This window comes from Piliocolobus tephrosceles, chromosome 4, assembly GCF_002776525.5.
Source record: "Piliocolobus tephrosceles isolate RC106 chromosome 4, ASM277652v3, whole genome shotgun sequence".
NCBI lineage: Eukaryota > Metazoa > Chordata > Mammalia > Primates > Cercopithecidae > Piliocolobus > Piliocolobus tephrosceles.
The window spans coordinates 29,362,590-29,374,603 of record NC_045437.1 but is presented as its reverse complement, the minus strand read 5'-3'; positions in this window follow the sequence as shown (position 1 = coordinate 29,374,603).

Sequence of the window (12,014 nt, the reverse complement as noted above, 5' to 3'; positions counted from 1 at the left end):
GTTGTGAAATATAATCTTCAACTTAGATTATATCTGCTGAACTAAAATTTGAAACTTTAATGAATAAAATAAATAAGACAAAAATATGTTTTTGAAGATTATTACAATCTTTTCCAGAGAGAAAACAAGAAGAAAAGACTGTACTAAATTATCATGAAGAGCAAGGACTCCTCGCTTTTCTGAACAGAAATGATTGACTTCAGGTCAAATTCTGAGGAAAGAAAATGAACTTAGGTCTATAGATTCCAAGAAGTTCTCCATAGATTCTAGAAATGTTTAAAGTCTCCATGTTCCCTATTAAGACAATGACCATCATTATTTCTTGTGATTGAGGCACTATATTCTTTTTTAAAAAGTTCACAATTATAATCACTTTATTTATTTATTTATTTATTTATTTATTTATTTATTTATTTATTTATTTATAAGTTATTGGGGTACAAGTGGTATTTGGTTACATGAGTAAGTTCTTTAGTGGTGATTTATGAAATGTTGGTGGATCCATCACCCAAGAGGTATACAGTACACCCTATTTGTAGTATTTTATCCATCAACCCCTCCCACTCTTCCCCCCAAGTCCCTAAGGTCTATTGTACCATTCTTACACCTTTGTGTCCTCACAGCTTAGCTCCCACATGTCAGTGAGAACAGACAGTGTTTGGTTTTCCATTCCTGAGTTACTTCACTTAGAATAACAGTCTCCAGTGTCATCCAGGTAACTGTAAATGCTGTTAATTTATTCCTTTTTATGACTGAGTATCTTTTCATCATATATATGAAATACTACGAAGTATTATATTTGAATAATGGCTTATTTTTCCCTGGGTAAACACCCAGTAGTGGGATTGCTGGATCAAATAATAGTTCTACTTTTAGTTCTTTAAGAAATCTCAACACTGTTTTCCATAGCAGCTGTACGAGTTTACTTTTTGACTAGCTGTGTAGAAGCGTTCCCTGTTCACCATATCCACACAAACGTCTACTGTTTTATGACTGTTTGATTATGGTCATTCTTGCAGATGTAAGGTGGTATCGCATTGTGGTTTTGATTTGCATTTCCCTGTTGTTGGCCATTTGAATATCTTCTTTTGAGAATTGCCTATTCATGTCCTTAACCCACTTTTGATGGGATTGTTTGTTTTTCCTTTACTGATATGTTTGAGTTTATTGTAGATTCTGAATATTTTGTCAGATGTATAGATTGTGAAGATTTTCTCCCACTCTGTGTGTTGTCTATTTACTCCGATGACTGTGACATTTACTGTGCAAAAGCTCTTTAGTTTACTTAGGTCCCAAGTATTTATATTTGTTTTTATTGCATTCACTTTTGTGTTTCTGTTCATGAAATCCTTGCCTAATCCAATCACTAGAAGGGTTTTTCTAATGGTATCTTCTGGAATTTTTATAGTTTCAGGTGTTAGGTTTAAGTCCTTAGTTCATCTTGCATTGATTTTGTATAAGATGAGAGACAAAGATTGAGTTTCATTCTCCTGCATGTGACTAGCCAATTATTCCAGCACCATTGGTTGAAAAGGGTATCCTTTCCCCACTGGATGTTTCTGTTTGGTTTGTTAAAGATCAGTTGGCTGTAAGTATTTGGGTTTATTTCTGGGTTCTCTATTCTGTTCCATTGGTTTATCTCTTGTGCCACACTCTTTTGGTGACTATGGCCATGTAGTATAGTTTGAAATCAGGTAGTGCGATGCCTCCAGATTTATTCTTTTTGCTTAGTCCTTCTTTGGGTATGTGGGCTCTTTTTGGTTCCATATAAATTTTATAATTGTTTTTTCTAATTCTGTGAAAAATGATGATGGTATATTGATGGGGATTGCATTGAATTTTTAGATTGCTTTGGCAATATGGACATTTTCACAATATTGATTCTATCCGTCCATGAGCATGGGGTGTGTTTCCATTTGTTTGTGTCATCTATGATTTATTTCAGTAGTGTTTTGTAGTTTTCCTTATAAAGGTCTTTCACCTGCTTTGTTAGGTATATTCCTAAGTATTTTATTTTACTTTTTTGCAGCTATCGCAAATGGGATTGAGTTCTTGATTTGATTCTCCACTTGGTTGCTGTTGTTGTACAGAAGAGCTACTGATTTGTGTACATTAATCTTGTATCCGGAAACTTTGCTGGGTTCTTTTATCAGTTCTAGGAACTATCTGGATGAGCCCTTAGTGTTTTCAAGGTAAATTAATACATCGTCAGCAAACACTGACAGTTTGGCTTCCTCTTGACCGATTTTGATGCCCTTTATTTCTTTCTCTTGTTTGATTGTTCTGGCTAGGATTTCCAATACTAGACTGAAGAGGAGTGGTGAGAGTGGGCATCCTTGTCTTGTTACAGTTCTCAGAGGGAATGCTTTCAACTTTTCTGCATTCAGTACTATTTTGGCTGTGGGTTTGTCATAGATGGCTTTTGTTACACTAAGATATGTTCCTTCTATGCTGATTTTGTTGAAAGTTTTAATCATAAAGTGATGCTGGATTTTGTCCAATGCTTTTTCTACATCTATTGAAAAAATCATGTGATTTTTGTTTTTAATTCTGTTTATGTGTTGTATCACATTTATTGACTTACGTATGTAAACAATCCTTGCATCCCTCATGTGAAACCCACTTTCCCATGGTGGATTATCTTTTTGACATGTTGTTGAAATTTGTTAGTTAATATTTTGTTAAGGATTTTAGCATTTATGTTCATCAAGGATATCGGCCTGTAATTAGGTTTTTTGGTTATGTCCTTTCCTGATTTTGGTACGCAGGTGATGCTGGCTTCATAGAATTAATTAGGGAGGGTTCCTTCTTTCTCTGTCTTATGGAATAGTGTAAAAAGAATTGGTATCAATTCTTCTTTGAATGTATGGCAGAATTCTGCTGTGTATCTATCTGATCTTGCACTCCTTTCTGTTGGTAATTTTTAAATTACCACTTCAATCTCACTGCATGTTATTGGTCTGTTCAGGGTATCTAATTCTTCCTGATTTAATCTAGGAGGGTTGTATTTTTCCAGGAATCTATCCATCTAACTTTTCTGCTGTATGTGTGTAAAGGTGTTTATAGTAGCCTTGAATGATCTTTAGTATTTCAGTGGTGTCAGTAGTAATATCTCCTGTTTCATTTCTTAGTGAGGTTATTTGGATTTTCTCCCTTCTTTTCTTGGTTAATCTTGCCAATGGTCTATCAATTTTATTTATATTTTTAAAGAACCAGCTTTTTTTATTTCATTTATCTTATGTATTTTTTTGTTTATTTCAATTACATTTAGTTCTGCTCTTATCTTGTTTATTTCATTTCTTCTGCTGTTTTTTTTCTTCTTCTTGTTTCTCTAGTTCCTTGAGGTGTGACCTTAGAGTGTCAGTCTGTGTTCTTTTAGTCTCTTTGATGTATATGTTTAGGGCTATGAACTTTCCTCTTAGCACCACCTTCGCTGTATCCCAGAGGTTTTGATAGGTTGTGTCCTTACTGTCATTCAGTTCAAATAATTTTTGAATATCCATCTTGATTTCGTTTTTGACCCAGTGTTCATTCAGGAGCAGGTTATTTAATTTCCACGTATTTTCATGGCTTTGAAGGTGCCTTTTGAAGTTGATTTCCAGTTTTATACCACTGTGGTCTCAGAGAGTGCTTGATATAATTTCCTTTGATTTTTAATTTATTGAGGCTTGTTTTATGGCCTACCATATGGTCTATCTTGGCAAAAGTTCCAGGCACTTTTGAATAGAATGTGTGTTTTGTGGTTGCTGGATGAAATGTTTTCTATATATCTGTTAAGTCCATTTGTTCCAAGGCATAGTTTAAATTTATTGTTTCTTCGTTGGCTTTCTGTCATGAAGACCTGTTCACTACTTTCAGTGAAGTACTGATATTCCCCACTGTTATTGTTTTGCTGAGTATCTCATTTCTTAGGTCTATTAGTGATTGTTTTATACATTTATGAGCTCCAGTGTTAGGTGCATATATGTTTAGGATTGTGATATTTTCCTGTTGGACAAGGCCTTTTACTATTATACAATGTCCTTCTTTGTCTCTTTTAACTGTTGTTGCTTTAAAGCTTATTTTTTTCTAATATAAATATAGCTTTCCCTGCTCACTTTTGGTGTCCATTTGCATGAAATGCCTTTTTCCACACCTTTAAATTTATGTGAGTCATTATTCGTTAGGTGAGTCTCCTGAAGGCAGTAGATAGTTGGATGGTTAGTTCTTATCCATTCTGCAGTTCTGTATCAAGTGGAGTATTTAGGCCATTTATATTCAATGTTAGTTTTGAAATGTGAGGTATCGTTGCATTCATCATGCTCTTTGTTGCCTCTGTACTTCGTTTTTTTGTTTTGTTTTGTTTTTTGCTTTGTAACTTGTATTTTTCTTTTAAAGGCCCCGTGTGATTTATCCTTTAAAGAGGTTCTATTTTGATGCATTTCCAGAATTTGTTTCAAGATTTAGAGCTCCTTTTAACAGTTCTGGTAGTGATGACTTGGTAATGGTGAATTCTATCAGCATTTGTTTGTCTAAAAAAATTGTTTCTTTCCTTCATATATGATGCTTGGTTTTGCTGGATACAAAATTCTTGGTTGATAATTGTTCTGTTTGAGGAGGCTGAAGATAGGGCTCCAATACCTTCCAGCTTGAAGGGTTTCTGCTGAGAAAACTGTGTTAATCTGTTAGGTTTTCTTTTATATTTTATCTGGTGCTTCTGTCTCACAGCTCTTAAGATTTTTTCCTTCATCTTAACACTGGATAACTTGGTGACAAGGTGCCTTAGGTGAAGATATTTTTGTGATAAATTTCCTGGATATTCTTTCTGCTTGTTGTATTTGAATGTCTAGGTCTCCAGCACTGCTGGGAAGTTTTCCTCTATTATTTCCCTAAATATGTTTTGTAAGCTTTTAGAATTCTCTTCTTCCTCAGGAACACCATTTATTCTTCAGTTTGGTCGTTTAACATAATCCCAGACATCTTGAAGGATTTGTTCATATTTTCTTATTCTTTTTTCTTTGTCTTTGTTGGATTGGGTTAATTCAAAGATCTTGTCTTTGAGCTCTGAATTTCTTCATTCTACTTGTTCACTTCCATTTATGAGACTTACAAGAGCATTTCACATTTCTAAAAGTGTGTCCAAAGTTTCCTGAATTTTTTATCGTTTTTTCTTTAAGCTATCTATTTCCTTGAATATTTCTCCCTTCACTTGTTGTATCATTTTTTGGATTTCCTTGCGTTGAACTTCACCTTTCTCTAGTCCCTCCCTGATTAGCTTAATAATTAACCTCCTGAATTCTTTTTCAGGTAAATCAGGGATTTCTTCTTGGTTGGGATCCATTGCTGGTAAATTAGTGTGATATATTTTAGATTTGTTGAAGAGTCTTGTTTTGTCATATTACCAGGGTTGTTTTTCTGGTTCCTTCTCATTTGGGTGGACTCCGTTAGAGAGGGAAGGCCTAGGGCTGAAGGCTATTGTTCAGATCCTTTGTCCCATGGGGCGTTCCCTTGATGTAGTGCTCTCCTCCTTTTCTATGGATGTGGCTTCCTGTGAGCCGAACTATAGTGATTGTTGTCTCTCTTCTGGGTCTAGCCACCCAGTATGTCTACCCGGCTCTGAGCTAGTACTGAGGGTTGTCTGTAGAGAGTCCTGTGATGTGAACCATCTATCGGTCTCTCAGCAGTGGATACCAGTGCCTGTTTTGGTGGAGGTGATGGGGTTGTACAATGGATTCCATAAAGTTCCTTAAGTTTTGTGGTTTAGTGCTCTATTTTTGTGTTGGTTGGCCTCCTGTTGGGAGGAGGCACTTTCCAGAGAGCGTCAGCTGTGGTAGTATGGAGAGAAATAGGTGGGTGGGCAGGGTCCTAGAACTCCCAAGATTATATGCCCTTTGTCTTCCACTACCCTGGTGGATAGGGAAGGACCACCAGGTGGGGGTGGGGCTACGCATGTCTCAGCTCAGAGTCTCCTTGGACGGGTCTTGCTGCAGCTGCTGTGGGGGATGGGGTTGACGTTCACAGGTCACTGGAATTGTGGACCTAGTAAGATTATGGCTGCCTCTGCTGAGTCATTCAGGTTGTCAGAGAAGTGGGAGAAAGCTGGCAGTCATGGGCCTCACTCAGCTTCTACGCAAACAGAAGGGTTGGTCTCACTCACACCGTGTCCCCGGCAACAGTCTCCAGTACTTTTCCAGTGGGAGGGTGATATGGGCTTGAAAAGCTGACCCAGGCTACCTGCCTCCCAGCTGTGAAAGAAAAGGGCTTGATTGTTCCCCTGCCTGTAGGGTCTGCACACCGGATTTGTACCCTCCCCTGAGTTCTAGCCAGGAGACTTCTCACCCAGTTCAAATTGTTACAAAGTTCAGTTAGAGATTTCTGTCTCCCTATGTAGTTTTACACCCTGATTCTCTCCCATTGGATCTCTGTGGTGCCAGGCAGGAATGGCCTGCTTGGGGACCCAGAAAGCTCCCAGGGCCTTTCTGCTGCTTTCTCTACCCTTGAATTTTGCTTGGCTCTCCAAATAGACTCAGCTCCAGGTAAAATTGGAAACTTCTCCTACAAATAGACCTTCAGCTTCTCCAGTGGTGATATGTGTTTGGGAGAGGAGGGTCTCCCTTTCTCACTTCAGCAGTTGGGATACTCACAGTTTTGGTGGAGTCTCCTGGGTCCTGCAGGAGCCCTCCACTTTCTTCAGAATGTCTGTGGGTCCTCTTGGGATGGTTAGTTAGTTCTTGCAGTCATTCTGGAGCTAAAATTCACAATGCTAGCCCCCCGTATTCTGCTCTGTCTGGAGCTCCAATCTAATCTTGCCTCCCATCCACCATGATCACCATTTCCCCAAGGCACTATATTCTGAAAAATATATATGGTTTTAATTTCATATTAAGTAGAAAATAAACAGAGAGGGATAGTAATGTTCATAATTTTCAGTGTTCCTCAATATGCATTTCCTTAAATAATATTTTCATGAGACAGTTCTTGGAAACATTGCCTTCTTATCAAATAGGTTTGGGAGACATTGAATACTGTATCGCTACTTTGATAATTATAAGACAAATTAACAAATTAATGGTATTGCTACACATAACAAACTGTTTACATTTCAATTTTCCAAATATATTCATCACATAATTTTTAAAAACTCAGTGTTATTTTTTATTTAAAAATTTTATATACAAGATGTGCATAATGTATAGAATTTAATGAGTTGGAAGATAAGTATTCATCTGTTAAATAATCACTGCAACCTGTGCCATAAATCTATTACCTCCAAAAGTTTTCTACTAATGTCCTATTTACTACTATTATTATTTGTATAATAACATAAAATGAATGCTACACTCTTAGAAAATCCTTAGGTATACAATACAGTGTTGTTATCTGTAAGCACTGTGCTGTAAAGTACGTCATTAGTGCTAACTTGTCTTATATAACCAGAAATTTACACCTTTTTTTTTAATCTTCTAAGTCCTTTTAATTGTTCTTATAAGCTAGCATAAAATATAAACTTAAGTAGTACACATGAGTTTTATAATTTACTCATCTCTGGCAGATAGCTAAGCATAGCCCATCAGAGCACAACACAGTGTGAGGGAAATAAAGTGTACAATGAAATCTTCTATCCTGAACCTAATAATTCAACAGAGAAAGAACTATTTGTAGGCAATGTGGATACAGAAGGTTTCATGGAGACAGTGAAGATAAAGCTCTACTAAGTAACAAATAGGTCTTAATGATAAAAACATGGGCCTTCAAAGAACTAAAAGTACCAATGTGTGGCAGTCCAAAAATTATAAGGAAAATGAGTTTCCTTCATGAGTCACATCAGCAATATTTTTAAACTCTATCCCAAAGCAGCGGGGGAAACAACTTTACATCTTTTGACTAATACTTTCCTTTCTCCCTTGCCTGTGTCCCAACCCCTGACAACCACCATTCTACTCTGTGCTTCTATGAATTTGGCTATTATTTATGTATTATATAAGTAGCATCATTTAATATTTATTATTCTGTGTCTGCATTGTTTCACTTAGCATAATGTCTGCCAAGTTCATCCATGTTTTGGCAAATGGCATGGTTTATTTCTTTTTATGGCTGAATAGTAATCCATAGTATGTATATACCATATTTTAAAAATTCATTTATTGATGGATACTTAGATTGCTTCCATATCATGCTATTGTGAATTATGCTAAAATGAACATAGGAATGCAGATATGTTTTTGATATTCTGATTTTAATTCTTTTGGATATGTATCCAGAAATGGGTTTGATGGACCATATGACATTTCTGTTTGCAGGTTTTTTTTTTTTTTTAACAGTATATAAGGAATTTTTTTTTCATAACCTTGAAAGAATGTGCAATACATAAATTTTTAGTGATGAAAACCATTCTAACAGATATGATATGTTATTATGTTTTCTATTGGTATTTCCCTGATGATTAGTGGTGTCAACCACCTTTTCATATATCTGTGTTTTCTTTAGAGAAATGTCTATTTATACCTTTTCATATTTTTAATTTGGGTTATTATTATTGTTCCCATTAAGTTGTAGCCAAATGGTATATTTTATATAATAACCATTTACCAGTTATATGGTTCATAAATATTTTCAGGGTGATGCTGGCATCATAAAAAGAGTTTTGAAGTGAACCCTCTTCTATTGTTTGATTGGAATGATTGGTATTAATTAAAAACATATTTAATGTTTTTAAATTAGGAATGATTAATATTAATTAAAAACATATTTAGGAGAATTGTTATGTGAAGTTATTTGGGCCTGGGCTTTTTAGTGTTATTGAAAGATTTTTTGATCACTGACTCAACATTCCCATTTGTTGCTGGTCTATTGAGGGTTTCTGTTTCTTCTTGATTCCTTTTTGGTAGGTCATATGTTTCCAGGAACTTATTCCTTTTTCTAGGTTGTCCAATTATTTGGCTTTCATAACATTTCCTTATTGTATTAGTCCATTCTCATGCAGCTATCAAGAAATACCTGAGACTGGATGATTTACAAAGGAAGGCTTCCTTCCTGAGGGGAGGCCTCAGGAAACTTACACAGTCATGGTGGAAGGGAAAGCAAATGTGTTCTTCTTCACATGGCAGCAAGAGAGAGAAGTGCTGAGCAAAAGGGGGAAAAGCCCCTTATAAAATCATTAGATCTCCTGAGAACTCACTTAATATCACCAGAAGAGTATGAAGGCAATCATCACCATGATTCAGTAACATCCCACTGGGTCCCTCCCATGATACATTGGGATTAGGGGAACTATAATTCAGGATGATATTTGGGTGGGGACACTGTCAAACTATATTATTTATAATTTTTTTAAAATTTCTGTGGCATCGATTGTAATGCAACCTCTTCTATTTCAGATTTTATTTATTTGAGTATTCTCTTTTTCTTTCCCCAGTGAAAGAATTTGCCAATTTCACTCCTCTTCAAAGATTCAACTCAGCTTAATGGGATTTTTTGATTTTTTAGAAATTTTCTATTTTATTTATTTCCTCTCTGATTTTTTTTCCAGCTAACATTGAGCTAAGCTTTTTTTTTTTTTCATTTTCTATTTCCTTGAGATGTAATATTATATATTTTATTTGAGATTTATTTTCCTTCTTTACATGTATGCATTTATCACTATAAACTTTCATCTTGGTACTGCTTTCACTGTACCTCATACATTTTTGTATGTTGTGTTATCATTTTGTTTTGTCTTGAGATTTTTTTTAGTTTTCATTTGATTTATTTGATAGAATTGTTCAAAGGTGTGTTTTCACATTTCCATGTATTGTAATTTTTTCTGTTTTTCTTTTCTTATTGATTTATGGCTTTATTCCATTGTAATTGGAAAATCTCATGACAGTCTTATGAGGGCTTTCTTTACATGACAACTCACTTTTACTGTCTCCAAAATATTCTTTGTCTTAATTATGACAACTGAAATATAATATGTCTTGGTGTATACCCCTTTAGGTTGAATTTTGAGAATTTTTTAAGTTTCATAAATTTGAATTCCCATTTCTATCTATTGATTGGATAAATTGTGTTCTTTTTGTTGTTGTTTGTTTTGTTTTTTTTGGTTTTTGGAGATGGAGTCTCACTCCATTGCTCAGATTAGAGTGCAGTGGTATGATCTCGGCTCACTGTATCCTCTGCCTCCCGAGTTCAAGCAATTCTCCTGCCTCAGCCTCCCAAGTAGCTAGGATTACAGTCATGTGCCACCACTCCCGGCTAATTTTTGTATTTTTAGTAGAGACGGGGTTTCACCATGTTGATTAGGCTGGTCTTGAACTCCTGACCTCGTGATCCACCTGCCTCAGCCTCCCAAAGTGCTGGGGTTACAGGCATGAGCCACTGCACCCCGTCCCAATTTTTTATCCATTGTTTAAAAAATATTCTATATGCTTCTTTCCCTTTTTGTTCTGGGACTCCCATAATATATATCTTGATTTGCTTAATGGTGTTTCAGAAGTCTCACAGATATTTTTCACTCTGTTTAATGTTGTCCTTTTGTTTCTGTGACTGAATAATTTCAAAGTACCTGTATTTGAACCTACTGATTCCTTCTTCTGTCTGATCAAGTCTATTGTTGATGTTCTCTATTAAATTTTTTATTTTAGTCATTATGTTGTTCAGCTCTAAAATTTCTGTTTGATTCTTTTTTATGGTTTCTATCTTTTGTTGAAATTCAATTCTGCTTATATATTGTCCCTCTGTTATTATTTATTTGTCTTTCTGTGTTCTCTTGTTACTCACTGGGCATCCTTAAGAAAATGTTTTTAATTTTTTTTTTTTTTTCAGGCAGTTTGGAGATGTCCATTTATTTAGTGTAAGTTAGTTGTTGGTGCTTTCTTTTGTTCCTTTTGGGGTATGATGTTTCTCTGATCTTTGATGATCCTTGTAGCCTTGCATAGTGTCTCAACATTGGAAGTAGTAACCTTTTCCAGTCCTTAGACATTGGTTTTCACTGGGAAGGCCTTTCATCAATCAAATTTCCATGAATCTGTGTGAGTGTGTTTCTGGAATACTCATGTGACTGTGTGCTTCCTGGCTCCATGGTGGTTTGGTCACGAGTCAAGGTTCATGGTGTCCAAATTGGCTCCAGAAACCACTGGAGGTTAGGTGGACTTAGAGACTAGATCTATAGTGATTGGCCTGGAACTTGGAGCCATAAGGGATGGCCTGTTGTTATATCCCATAAGGGCATTCCTGGAGCATAAATGTGGGCTGGTGTAAAGCATGAATCTTCAGGGCTGATCTTGGTATGGGGTGGGCATGAAGGTTGGACCCACAAGGATAACATAATTCTTATTTTAATAGCACTTATTCATGTATTTTGAAAAAGCTTTTCAGAAAATTGATTTAATCCAAGCTCTTTATTTTATCATGTTGCATAACAAATGACTACTAAGCACTTACTTTCTTTAATAAGAACTAGATATGTAAATTAACACTCCAGTGAATTCTAAACTTTTAATATGGACAATCTTACTGATTTTATTTAGGGTCAGCAAATTATGATTTATTGGCCAATTTGCTGACACCTTTCTGATTCTTTCAACAATAATATATAACATATATAAGTCAGGATCCCAGGTGTTCTGGTGTATCATAGGTCAATTCAGAAGAAAATCAATTTGATATAAAATTGAATCAAGCTCCATAATACCTTTGGGAAGTATTAATTATTCTCTCAACTGTTCTTTTTATTGTTGTTGCTATTGCAAATCTTACTTGAGCAATATTGTTGAAAAGTATTTAAGATATTTCAACTGAATTTTATATGCTACTTGAAGGCCACTGAACTCCAAACTACATTGATGCCATTATACTAAGGACTCATAATATGGAGATAAATGAGACACAGTATCAGCTCTTGACCAGCCCACCGTCTAGCAGAGAAGACTGAAAAGAAATCCATCAATTTTCATACGGTAGATAATATCTCTAATAATGTTCCTCAAACTCATCCAGCAAGGAAAAATGACATATTAGTTTAGTTTTTTTTTCCTTTCATTTTCTTTAACACTTAC